General features: G+C 49.0%; 1 protein-coding gene across 2 annotated transcripts in view; it reads right to left on the bottom strand.

The window, feature by feature from the left end:
- Window positions 1-13,746, bottom strand: part of IGSF3 (immunoglobulin superfamily member 3) — a 494,096-nt gene that overhangs the window by 299,730 nt on the left and 180,620 nt on the right. The gene's annotated exons all lie outside the window — the stretch shown is intronic.

Genomic DNA, 13,746 nt, shown 5'->3' with positions numbered 1-13,746 from the left:
GCTCCCAGCCCCTCTAGACGGTCCAGAAGGATGTTATGGTCGATTGTATCAAAGGCCGCTGAGAGATCCAGCAGAACTAGGAAACAGCTCTCACCTTTGTCCCTAGCTCGCCGGAGATCATCAACCAGCGCGACCAAGGCAGTTTCAGTCCCATGATGAGGCCTGAATCCCGATTGGAAGGGATCCAAATGGTCCGCATCCTCCAGGCGTGCCTGGAGTTGTTCAGCAACCACGCGCTCAATCACCTTGCCCAGGAATGGAAGATTTGAGACTGGGCGATAGTTGGCCATACTGGCCAGGTCTAAAGATGGTTTTTTAAGAAGCGGTTTGATGACCGCCTCTTTCAGCGGATCTGGGAATGCTCCCTCACAGAGGGAAGCATTCACCACCCCGCAGAGCCCATCGCCCAGCCCTTCCCGGCTTGCTTTTATTAGCCAGGATGGGCAAGGATCCAGGAGACAGGTGGTTGGTTTCACGCGTCCAAGCAGCCTGTCCACATCCTCGGGGGTAATGGATTGAAATCGATTCCATGCAACTTGACCAGACAGAGCTCCAGCACTCTCCCGCCCCAGCCCTGCTCCCACGGTGGTGTCTAGCTCCTTCCGAATATGAGTGATTTTATCTGCAAAAAACTTTGCAAAATCGTTGCAGGAGATCTTGGGGTCTTTACAAAGCCCCGGTGGTAAAGGTGGTTCCGTTAAATTACGAACCACCTGAAAAAGTCTCCTGCTACTATTTTCTGCAGATGCAATAGAGGCGGCGAAGAAAGTCTTCTTCGCCGTCGCTATCGCCACTTGGTAGGCTCGACGTTGAGCTCTAACCTGTGTCCGGTCAGATTCGGAGTGAGTTTTTTGCCACCGACGCTCTAGCCGTCTCAGCGATTGTTTCATCGCCCTCAGCTCCGAAGAAAACCACGGAGCTGTCCGGGCTCCATGCAATCGGAGAGGGCGCTTCGGAGCCAGACAGTCGATAGCCCTGGTTAACTCCGCATTCCAGCGGGCCACCAGGGAATCAGCTGAAAGGCCATCAACATGGGATAAGGCATCCCCTACCACTCTCTGGAAACCATTTGGATCCATTAAGTGGCGGGGGCGGACCATCCAAATTGGTCCCACCTCCCTGCAGAGGGGAAGGGTCGCGGAGAAGTCCAGTTGCACCAGGAAGTGATCTGACCATGGCACTTCTTTTGTTTCACTTTTACTTAGTGTCAGATCACCCACGTCACTAGAGGTGAACACCAGGTCTAAGGCATGTCCATGACTATGAGTTGGGCCAAACTTATTCAGGGACAGCCCCATGGAGGCCATGCTTTCCACGAAGTCCCGAGCAGCCCCTTGTAAGGTCGTGTCGGCATGGATGTTAAAATCCCCTAGGACAACCAAACTAGGTGTCTCCAGGAGAAAATCCGCCACGACCTGAAGCAGCTCAGACAGGGAATCCTTGGTGCAGCGGGGAGGTCGGTACACCAAAAGGAATCCTGTACTGCCCCTATTGCCCAACTTCCAGAACATGCACTCAGAAAACTGGATCTTCCCAGTAGGACGCCTGGTGCAACCATCAGGCGGAAGCTGCATGCATCAAGGTGCAATGTCAGGTCTGGCTCTCACTGTTGCTCAGCCAAGAATTTCTCATGTCCTTCCTACTACAGTATGGAAATGAAGTGTGCACTTTCTGACATCAAGACCCAAAGGCAATCCTGCAGGAAGGGATGGATAAATTGATTAAAGAAACCATGCAAAACATTTCTCTCCTCATGAATTTCTTAAACTTCCTGAAGCTGGCAATCTTGCAGGACCCTTTGGGGGATTAGAAAATAAAAGAGGGGAGGAGAGAGACTCTGGACTTCTGTTGGTGGAGAAGCTATATATATATATATATATATATATATATATATATATATATATGCATGCACATGGAGGAGGGAGCGGAGATACATTGTCATGCTGTTGGTAGTAGAAGCCCTTCAAGCTTGAACAAAGGAAAGATGTCTGCAGTTAAAGCTTCAAGGACAGTTTTCTTTTGTTGAGCCTAGTACCAGGATGCCTCTCTAGCTACTCAGATTGAGGGTCTCTCCCTCTCTTTCTACCCTGGCCCAAACTGGATGCAAATGTTTGCTCACCACTTGGATCACAACCACACTTATATTTCAAGTATATTTCTAGCACTTTAATGCCTTCCCAGTTTACCCAGTTTCAGGACCCTTTAAAAAAGCTAGTTACCAGGAGAATTTGGGACGCGGAGAATATGCCAACCTAAAGGGACGCGGGTGGCACTGTGGTCTAAACCACTGAGCCTAGGGCTTGCCAATCAGAAGGTCGGCAGTTTGAATCCCCATGACTGGGTGAGCTCCCGTTGCTCGGTCCCTACTCCTGCCAACCTAGCAGTTCGAAGGCACGTCAAAGTGGAAGTAGATAAATAGGTACTGCTCTGGCGGGAAGGTAAACGGCATTTCCGTGCGCTGCTCTGGTTCACCAGAAGCGGCTTAGGCATGCTGGCCACATGAACCGGAAGCTGTACGCTGGCTCCCTCGGCCAGTAAAGCGAGATGAGCGCTGCAACTCCAGAGTTGTTCGCGACTGGACCTAATGGTCAGGGGTCCCTTTACCTTTACCTTTTATGTTCTTTAAATATATGGTATGGATGCGACCTTTGTTCTGAACTTTAGGAACTGATTTCCCTTCTTTAACCTTTCCCATCATACCCCTTTCATAGTTGGTAAGACTGGGGGAAAGGTTCCCTTTTCAGTATTTTTTAAATTGATGTGGGCCCCTTTGGGAGACGTCCTTGTCCGTGAAGCAAATAAGATTGGAGAAGTGCCATTGTCACTTTTGTGAATTTTTTTAGGGTAGGTGTAGCCACTGCATCGTCCTCCACAGGTTATTGGACTCCACTGTCCATCTTCTCTGGCCACTGGCTGGTCTGATGTGAATCATAGTACAAGTGAAACAAGAAGTGATTCCCCATCCTTGGTTTTAAAATGCAAATATAAAACACAAGAGAGAACAGTAGGGTATTGTCAGGGAACTGTCATCGGAAAGGCAGGTGGTGGAGGGGCTCTCGGAAGCTAGGAGAGACTCAGCAGCGGAGGAAGGTACCAGCAGGGGGAGAGAGGGAGATTAGAGAGAAAGTGAGTCGAAGGGATGGCTCAGGGAGTCTTCCAGCGAGAACAGTGGAGAAGTCTCAGGACCTCCTATAGGTACACCCACCCCTCGCCGGAAACTGTCGCGCAGAGAATCCAGAAGACGCGTTTCCGTTAAGGAGCTTTTATGCTGGAGTAGATTCCGTAAACGCCCACTGTCGGATTCTGCCAGCGATTAAGGGAGTCATGTTTAAGGGCTCCACTAAGGACAGAGTTTGAGAACCATGCCCAAACTCTGAGGGACTAAGCTTTTACGCACAAGCAGCTCATCATCCCATCACAGCAATCCGACAGTCCCTGAAAGCCGCTTGTGCAAGGAGAGGCATCATGAGCAACCCAACCGGAGCCGGAGACGCAGGAGGAGCTGGAGCGGGTCCAAGCCTGGAAGAAAGGTACAGGGTGTTGGAACTCCAGCTAGCGCTGCAAACGGCAAGGCTCGAAGAGAGGCGGGCTCAGGATGCAGACAAGGGAAAAACCACCCCACTCACAAGGAAGGTGCCAGGGTTGGTGCAAAAGTTTGGGGGTGATCCCAGAAATTATCAAGCCTTTAGGACAGAGATGCAATACGCCCTCAATCTGCAGTTTGATGACTTTCCCGATGAGGAATCGAGAGTGGCGTTTGTCATTGGGCATCTCGAAGGGGGGGGGCGAAAGACTGGGTGAGGCCCCTGATGGCAGCGAACAATGACGCTCTAAAAGACTCGAGAAGGAACTACACCGTGTACGACCGAGAACTACTCGCCATTCATGAAGCGTTCCGGAGATGGCGACACTTGCTGATTGGAGCGCAGCACAAGGTCCAAGTGCGCACCGACCACAAAAACCTAGAATACTGGAGAACCGCCCGAGTACTGAACCAGAGACAAGTGAGATGGGCCCAGGAGTTCTCCAAATTCCATTTTGAAATTTGCTACGTGCCAGGGAAGGAGAATGTCAGAGCGGACGCTCTCTCTCGAAAACCAGAGTATTTAGAGGGAGAGGGAGCGCCAGAGGAGAGACATATCATCTCCGAGGACCACTGGGTGTGTGGGGCAGCATTGGTGGGGCCGAGAGAACTGGTAGAGGGAACCGAGAATGATGAATACGCCCAAGAGAAACTCAGAGGACTCCGGGGAGGTGGAGAGAACACAGGGGGGTTTGAGGAAAGGAACGGAACATTGTATTACAAGGGGGCACTGTACATACCCGAAGGAGAATTGAGGGGCCGGGTACTCAAACAATTGCATGACAGCCCCACAGCGGGGCACTTCGGGCAACACAAAACCATGTGGTTGGTTACCAGGGAGTTTTGGTGGCCCAAGGTGAGGGAAGACGTACGGGAATATGTAAGGGGGTGCGACCGATGCCAGCGAGCAAAAGGGGAGAGGCTGGCACCAGCGGGGCTACTGGAACCCTTACCCACACCAGAAAGGCCATGGGAGGCAGTATCCATAGATTTTATGACTGATCTGCCAAAATCCAAAGGGAAAACAGCTGTCATGGTGGTGGTAGACCTATTAACTAAGATGTGCCATTTTATAGCCTGTTCGCATGCAGTCACAGCGGAAGAAACCGCCAAGTTGTTTGTAAAACATATTTTTAGGTTGCATGGCGCCCCCTTGAGGGTGGTCTCAGACCGAGGGAAACAATTTACTTCCAGGTTCTGGAGGAAGCTTATGAGCTTACTGCACGTAGAGGTCAATTTTTCGACTGCCCGACACCCAGAAACAAATGGGCAGGCGGAAAGGGCAAACGGTATTTTACAACAATACCTGAGGTGTTATGTTAATGACAGAGAAAATGATTGGGTAGATAAGTTGGCCCTGGCAGAATTTGCCTACAACAACGCGGAGAATGTGTCCACAGGGATGAGTCCCTTCCTGGCTAATTATGGGTGTCATCCCAGGGCATTTCCAGGAGAAGGAGGGGAAAGATGGAGTGTCCCAGCAGCGGAACACTTTGTTGAAGAGATGGAAGCGATCCACCGGCAACTCCAACTTAACTTAGAGAGGGCCAAGGAAGAATACAAGAAGCAAGCAGACAGAAGCAGACGGGAAGGTGAAACCATAAGGGTGGGGGACAGGGTGTGGCTATCCACCCAAGGACTGCCGTTCAAGGGAGGGTGTAAGAAATTGAGACCCAAACGGCTGGGACCCTTTGAGGTCATACAACAGGTCAACCCGGGGCATTCAAACTCAGGTTGCCCAACCACATGAAACTGCACCCAGTATTTCACAGGTCCTTACTGTCGCCGTACCGAGAGGGGCGGGAGTGGGGGGGACGTGAGAGGGAGGTTACTCAAACACCAGTCATAGAAGAAAGGGAACGCAACATGCATGTGGCAGAAATCATTGATTCCAGGTGGAAAGGGAATCAGGTGGAGTACTTGGTAGAATGGGAAGGGGAACCGGAGTCAGAAAACACATGGGTACCGGCAGAGGAGGTCAATGACGAGGTTTTAATAGAAACGTTTCATCAATGGTTCCCAAGGAAACCTCAGCCCGTGGCACGGTTCGGGTGGGAACACTTCGGCACCACCAATGAGGAAGAGGAGTTTGAAGGGTTCCCAGAATCAGGGCTGGAAGAGGGAATAGACTCCGACGAGGAGGAGGACTCAGGGAGAAGAGACGGGAGTCAGTGGAGAGAAGTGTTTGAATCCTCTGACGATGAGGAGTGTTCTTTCCGGGGTTTTCCATCCTCACCGCCAGTAGAGGAGGGGGCGGGAGGGGGTGAAGGGGGCCCTGGAGGGGAGGTGGATGTCAGGGAACTGCCATCGGAAAGGCAGGTGGTGGAGGGGCTCTCGGAAGCTAGGAGAGACTCAGCAGCGGAGGAAGGTACCAGCAGGGGGAGAGAGGGAGATCAGAGAGAAAGTGAGTCGAAGGGATGGCTCAGGGAGTCTTCCAGCGAGAACAGTGGAGAAGTCTCAGGACCTCCTATAGGTACACCCACCCCTCGCCGGAAACTGTCGCGCCAAGAATCCAGAAGACGCGTTTCCGTTAAGGAGCTTTTATGCTGGAGTAGATTCCGTAAACGCCCACTGTCGGATTCTGCCAGCGATTAAGGGAGTCATGTTTAAGGGCTCCGCTAAGGACAGAGTTTGAGAACCATGCCCAAACTCTGAGGGACTAAGCTTTTACGCACAAGCAGCTCATCATCCCATCACAGGTATCTAGCAGACTATGAAGCTCAGAATAAGGTAGTCCCCATGCCCTCTCAAAAACTTCTCTAGAAATCTGACCTGCCAGGATGCAAGCGAAACCGATAAAGGTTTTAACAATGGAAGATGAAAAATATGACCTTATTTATCTCTATGGCCTGGAAGACATCCAGAATGATCAAATGGCAAAGCTCCCAGTGTTTGACAGATGAAAACAGCGGGATGCGCATGTTACACCGAGCGAATGAGTCTAGTGCAGCAGTGAGTAAATATGTTCTTTCAGGGGAGTCTAGCAGCATGAGTCAAAATCTTCATTTTAAAGCATGTCACTTCCTCCAGCACACAAGCTGCCTTTTAACACTGAGAGGCCACGAAACATATGATTGCTCTAGGATTTTAGACAGAAGGAGCCCCTGCTAGAATTGTGAAGCTCTGCAGTAAGAGATTACAAGCATCGCCCCAGTTTAGAGATACTGACCTAAAGCCTCATCTGCACTAGACATTTATATCAATTCTATACCACTTTTGACAGTCATGGTTTCCTCAAAGAACCCTGGGATTCTGCAGTTTGTTAAGAGTGCAGTGAATTCTCAGACGACTCCTATTCCCCCTCACAGAACTACAGTTCCCAGAGTTCTCTGGGAAGAGGGAATGATTGTTAAACCAGTTTAAGTCTGTGGTGTGGATGTGCCCTTAGAGCATGGGTCAGCAAGGTTTATCTTGCCTGGACCGGATCAGTCCTGCAGAGATCCCTCTGGGGGCCAGATAGCATGCGCGCCCACAATTTTCGGCATCTGCACATGCGCAGACGCGATTTTCAGCATGTGCATCTGTGTAGACGCAATTTTCAGTGCTGCGGAAGTGAGTCCCCGCGTTGTGATGCGCTGGTTTAGCGCAGCATGTGAGCAGGCAGCTCGGTTCGGAGGTGGCTCATGGGCCAGTCAAACGACCTCTGAAGGCCTCTTCCGGCCCATGGGCCTTAGGTTGGCGACCCCTGCCTTAGAGGATACAAGTACCCAGACTGGGCTATGATTTGGAGAAGAGGAGAAGCCTTGCCTGATGTTTGGCTGTTTTGTAAGCATTACAAATTACGCACATTTCAGCAGCCAGCATGCCTAGGCAACAGATGCGACACCTGGAACACAGGAGAGATAAAGGAGAAGTTTGGAAGAGGAATAATCTTTAAATAAGATTATGCCGACACGGTGCTTCTTAGGACAACACAATGAATTTGGATAGTTTCCCCACAACCACATTGCTGACATGGTTATCTCCTATTTATCCTCAGTAAGTTTCAAATTATGATAGCCTAGGGCAGCTTTCTGGGGCGATGGGAGTTCTGGTTCTAAACACCTGGGAAGGCATCAGACTGGCAAAGGCTGGCCTAGAAGGATGGCTGTGGCAGCATGATAAGGAAGGGGCAGAGAACTACTTTTTCCTCAGGGCTGCATGGCAGCTGGTAGCCCTCCTCAAAGGGAAAATTTCCCACTTTCCCCCCAAGCTTTTGGGCATCACATGCCAGTGGTGGGCAGAGCCACAGGCAAAAGTTGAGATGGCTAGTGGCCCAAATGGGCAGAGCAACAGGTAAGAATGTTAGGCTGCATACACACCACAAAGCACTCCCTTCCCAAGAATTCCAAGTTAATGGTTCGAGTTGTGGTGAGGAGCCACAGGCCCCCATGGGCCAGTTGAAAATTGGAGGGCAAAAGAGCAGTGTGGGGCTATTTGAAAGTCCTTTCAGAAATGGCTGTCACTGAATTAGTTGGCACACTGGATGCCAGACAGAAAAGCCTCATCACATCAATCCAACCTTATCTCCTTTATGTGGGTGTGGAAAGTGGGTCTCTCCTCTCCATTTATGGTGGGAGTGTAAATATGTTGTCAAATTCTGGTCTAAAGTGTTCTCCACCATGTAGAGTCTTTTCATTCAAGGTTTCCTGAGAGGCACCAGGTTCCAAAAGGAGATCCTGTTTTGCAGGAAGGGGTAGGATCTGGAGTACAGGAATCTCTCATGAAAATGGATCCGAAATTCAATTTGTTAGCAATAATATGGAGAGTGTGGGAAAAAATCCCTAGAAATATAGGAGCTCTCTGCCAAGTGTGTGTCTTTCATGTCCAGACTCTGGGTGAATACATATGATTGCACCAAATAGCAGCTTCTTACTTCAGAAATCCACCCACATGTACAGTTTCTGCTGATGTGATGATTAGAATTTTACCACACACCATTTAGAAAACAGAATGTCTGAGGTCTAGTTCAGGCAAACAGCAGGGGTGAGGTGATAAAACTGTTCCTGGATTGTATCCACTTCTGACTGAAGTGTGTGCGCACATTGTTGAGGAAGATCATTGAACACTCTTCCATGTCACATGCTCCTTTTGCTTACCAGGTATCACTAAAAAGAGTTCTAGCATCTCTTACTCCGCAAATGTCAGTTTCGCACATGTGATGACCCCACTTTCTGGGAATTTTACCCATGTGGCTCCTCCTATATGGTCTGAAGCAGTATTGGTTAGGAACAGTTTTACCACCTTGTCTGCAGTTGCACAAAATTGGCCAGTGTGTGCCCTCCACTGCTTGGCCAACATTCAGTTGTATCCATCCAGGGTAGCCACCAAAAGCCATAATAATATCTTCATCCATCATGGATGACTGGAGGCCATTGGAGTCTGTCAGGATCCCAGGTGTGTTGAATAGGTGCGCTTGCGCTTTTCTTCCTAGCACCTTGTGCAGATGCATCCAAGGGTGATCCATTTGATTTCTCCCAGCTCTATGATTCTGACATTTTGCTTCATAAGTACAGCTATTTAAAGCAAAATGACTTGATCCTCCAGCCCTCATACAACAACTCAAAGAGGTAAACAACTCTGGCTCCAACCTAATAATCCATGCAAATATTTCAGCCGAGTAGAAACAGTCCAAGAGAGAATCATAAAAAATAAATAAATCCAACATAAAACAGACATAAGCAGATCCAAGAAAAGCAATTATTTACAGGCGCAGAGACCTAGTAAAAGCAATTAGGAGGCTTGATATTAAGAACTGATTCCATCTTTAAAATGTTGGTGGGCCATAAAGAGATGGAAGCAAGAGGGACCCTTTAGGATGGAACCTTGTCTCCTCTTAACGCTATCAATTCTCCAGTTAATTATCTGATAATCACCACTGCATTCATCTGCAAAATAAATACCCCATGTAAATTTAAATCTGCATGTAAATAGAGTAAGAGTTAATTAACACAACAATAAACTACCCAGCCATCTGAGTATTCCCAGCAACTACACTGGCCATTAATGAGAAGAGTCTATTACCGTTTGGTGCTCTCTGATTGAAATATCCTAGTCTAATGCATTTGTTGCAAAGGAGAAATTATCATTGCCATGATCCAAGGAGCAAGTCGGCCAGCGATCAAGTAACTCAGGGCAAATGTAGGTCTTAGCTTCTTTTTAAGAAATGAAGTGTGAACCCAAGCACTTGGTTAATTTTAAACCTGCGCTTACGTCTGCATTTACTTCAATGAGCTTTATGGATATCCTTAAATATGTTGATATATTTTGCTGTGCTAAGGCAAAGAGGGTTTTGTTTGTTTGCTTGTTGCTTGTTGTTTGGTAATGAAACTGATGGGGAATTCCCTGGATTATCCAGGCCAGCACTTTCACCCAACCTCACCACAAACAAATTAGGATGAATGCTCCTTAAACAGTCAATCGTCTTCTCCCTTGCATCCCTGGTCATCACCTTGCAAGCGTGGCCTCCGATAAAGCCACTTCCGGCCTGCCCAGGAGGTGGGGTTGCGGGCTTCACGCCCACCCCACGTGAGCGGGGGCTGGTTTCAGCCCCCGCGAGAGCAGGGGAATCCCATCAACGTAGTCCCCCCCAGCCGGCCAATCGGGTGGCTGGGGGGGCGTGGCCTGCCCTATTTAGGGCTGGCGCAGACGGGGGCTCGCCCTCTTTGCCGGCTAGCCCCCGGGGCGCTCTTGGCTAAGTGCGACATTGAGTCGACTTTCCGTCTCCTGCCAATTCACCCGGAGGAATTTCTATGGCTAGGTTTCAGATTTGAGGGGGCTTATTCCATGGACAAATCTATGCTGATAGGGTGCTCAGTAGCTGGTGCAGCACTTAAAAATTAATTCTGCAACTTCTTCCCCTCAAGAAGGTCACCCTTGGCCAGAGTCAATTCACGCTTCGGTCACTTAAACTTTGCATGCTGGGTAGTGTCCCCTGGCCGCCCCTTTTGTGGGTGATTGGCTAAGCTGTCAGCGGGACTGTGTGCTCCGCAACACTGTGTGCGCCTCTCTAAAGTGGTCAAGTCAGACCTGAAGGTTGGGTTAAAGTTCCTGGAAAAGTACGATGGCATTTGCGGGCTGACGAGTTCAGGAATCTCCAGGTATGCTTCTGGACCGACAATCAAACGGTGGTCAGTATCCTGTGCAATTATCGCACTCGCCTAGAGTGGCAAATCTGCCCTGGACCTTTGTCCTTTTGTGCTTAGAATTAAACATCGATTTCTGTACCAAATTTACCCCTAGGGTTAACAATGGCATTGTGGATGCCAAGGCGCAGCAAATTGCCACAGCCATTCCGGGAGCACCTTTGGAGCCTTGGGAACGTGATGTCCTGAAGGGAGTATTAGCTTCAGGAGCCCAGTCCACACTTAGATCTTATAAAAAGGCTTGGTTGGACTTTATGGAGTTTCAAGGCAAATTTATGAATGAATGAATGAATGAATGAATGAATGAATGAATGAATGAATGAATAGTAGTAGTAGTAGTAGTAGTAGTAATAATAATAATAATAATAATAATAATAATAATAATAATAGCTAGGCTTGACACACCTCAAGGCAAATTATAAAATCCTAGGCTTGACACACCTCCTATCAAGGCTGAAGCTCTGCAATACTTGGTACATTGGAGGGTGCTGGGTCATGCAGCAAAGACTCTTAAACACCCAGTAGGCGGCAATTTCCTTTTTCGTAAAGTTGTTTAATCCATAGACCCTGGTGTGGTCTTCTTAGTGTGAAGAGCACTGTAGGGCTGGCGCAGGCTGCAGCCTCCTAAAAGTGATGGTAGAAGGCCCTTAACTTATGACATTCTATGCCAATTCCAAAATAAATACATAAATAAAGAAAATAAAATAAAAATAAAAATAAAAATAAAAATAAAAATAAAAATAAAAATAAAAATAAAAATAAAAATAAAAATAAAAATTATCTGTTGGTCCGAGGACAAGGCCCAGTTATTTTCAGCTGCATACTCCATTGCCTTTGGCGCTATGCGCATTGGCGAAGTGGTTTGTAAGGGCCAACCAGAGTAGTTTGAGAGACCTGACCTTGTTCAGATCCAATTTAGTCCTGCATGTCCAATGTTCCAAAACTGAGCAGCAGTAAAGGACACTAAACATTTCATGCACGTGAGACCAACCGTCTCAGGTCCATTCCTCATACATTGGGATGGCTCCTGCCTGGCACGGCATCAGTCCACGGGCGATATGCGAAGGGCGATTGCTGCCTGCGGTTCACCCTCAGCTGAATTCGGGGGTAACTCCTTTAAGATTGGGGCCGCCACCATAGCAGTGCATTTGGGACTCTCAGCTGAAAGGATGAAGGACCTGGGGGCAGTGGAAGTCTGATGCATTTAAGGGATATATTCGTAAGACCTTGTGATTGTTCACGGTATACCTGACCTGGCTTTGTTACCTTCTTTCGCTTTCAGGTGACGTTGTGGTGCACATTTGGATAATAGACCCTGCACTGTCCACTGGGATAGAAACCATGCTGTTAACGGGGACCTAGGGTGCAGGAGTTATGTGGGTGCGCATCTGGATAATCGGGCACAGCATTGTGCATTGGGCCAGGGTCCGCGCCATCAATTCCGGTCTTGGGCCGCACCTTAACTACATCAACATATCTTGGATCTCTCGGAGCGGAATGCGCTGGGCCGAAATGTTGCCCGCAATTAGGGCCAGAGCGGCAGCGGAGGGCCCCCCCCCCAGATGCTTTAGTTATCCAATTAGGCAGAAATGATTTAGCTTACAGAAAGGCAGTCGACTTGATGTGGCATATCTTTAGTGATTTTGAGGAACTTAAGGCCTCTTACCCAAACGTCACCATTATTTGGGCCTCATTGATGGAGAGGCAGGTTTGGAGAGATTGCAGGTGCCTGATAGCCATAAATAGGGCTAGGAAAGCCTTGGATTGGGCAGTGGTGCATAGAGTGGCAGCCCTGGGTGGGAGGGTCATTGACCACCCGGGCATACGTTTCAACTGCGAGGCCCTCTACCGGCTTGATGGCGTGCATCTTTCGGATGCGGGAAATGATATTTGGCTGATGGCGTGCATCTTTCGGATGCGGGAAATGATATTTGGCTGGCTGACATAGCAAAGGGGATTAGGGATTGGTTTCAGGCATGACAGTATTGGCGGCGAGCGATTGCTCGTGTGGCAGTTAGGCATTGGTAAGAAGGGGTTAAGAGGATGTGGGGGGGGAGGAACGCCATCACCTCTCCCCAGCGAACGAAGGGTGGTCCGATAAAGGACTCCGGGGGGAGTGGCCCTGTCCGAAGCCTATGGAGGTGTGGGCCAAAGGCACGTCCCCGAGCGGTGACCCGGGGGAGCTCCTAGTTGATGTGCCTCAGCAGGAGACTCCCCCTCTATGGTGTTAACCCTTCCCGTGTCTCCAGCAAATGGGCTGGAGCCGGATAGTCAATAGGAACAATGCCTAAGCCAATGCCTCTCATTCCTGAATTCAATAAAGTTGTGGCCTAATTCGCCCATTTAACCTTAAATTCTGGTGTCTGGTGTCTTTATTTATCCTGAGGGGGGCGGGAACTCGCCACGCAACAACTACCCTTCCCAGTCCTCGCCTTTGCCTCTGCGTCAAAACGCACACCTTATTCCCCGAGTCCTTCCGTAATCCTGCTTCTGAATTCCTGCCGCTCAGAATATTATCTGACTCGAGCGTATGCCCCACTTCATTAAGCCCGTAAGCCACTGGCTGGATGGTATCTTCCTTGTATCCGTTTGCAATTTAAAACAGGCACTCGCTTTAGATCAAAGAAGAGGCAGCAACAGCGGGAAGAGAAATTAGAATCTCATGGCATTTCCCTTCGATTTCATTGCCACTGTGCCGTCTCACTCATTAGCAAGAGAATGAAATCTGTTACAGTTCAGGCTGTCGCTGCCTTTTATCCTGTGGCCGCCGCATGACACATTATTGCCACATTTAACACCGATTGGTCATGGTCCTTCTCTTCCAAATTGGACAGTGCTCCACACGCTGGTATTAAAGCCCCATCAGAGGGGGAACAAAGCAGCCTTGCTGCGACCCCCACCCCCTTTGGGTGTTTTCCCATCCTTCTCTTGTTATTACCAGTTCGTTTTCATGTGCTTTTTTTTTTTTTAAAGTAAAATAAGGGAATGCTTTCCCCCTGACTGTGAATTTTCATAGCGGATTGACAGCCCCAGAGACTA

Source organism: Podarcis erhardii (assembly GCF_964252035.2).
Source record: "Podarcis erhardii genome assembly, chromosome: 4".
Taxonomy (NCBI): Eukaryota; Metazoa; Chordata; class Lepidosauria; order Squamata; family Lacertidae; genus Podarcis; species Podarcis erhardii.
This window is presented reverse-complemented; position numbering and strand designations above follow the sequence as displayed.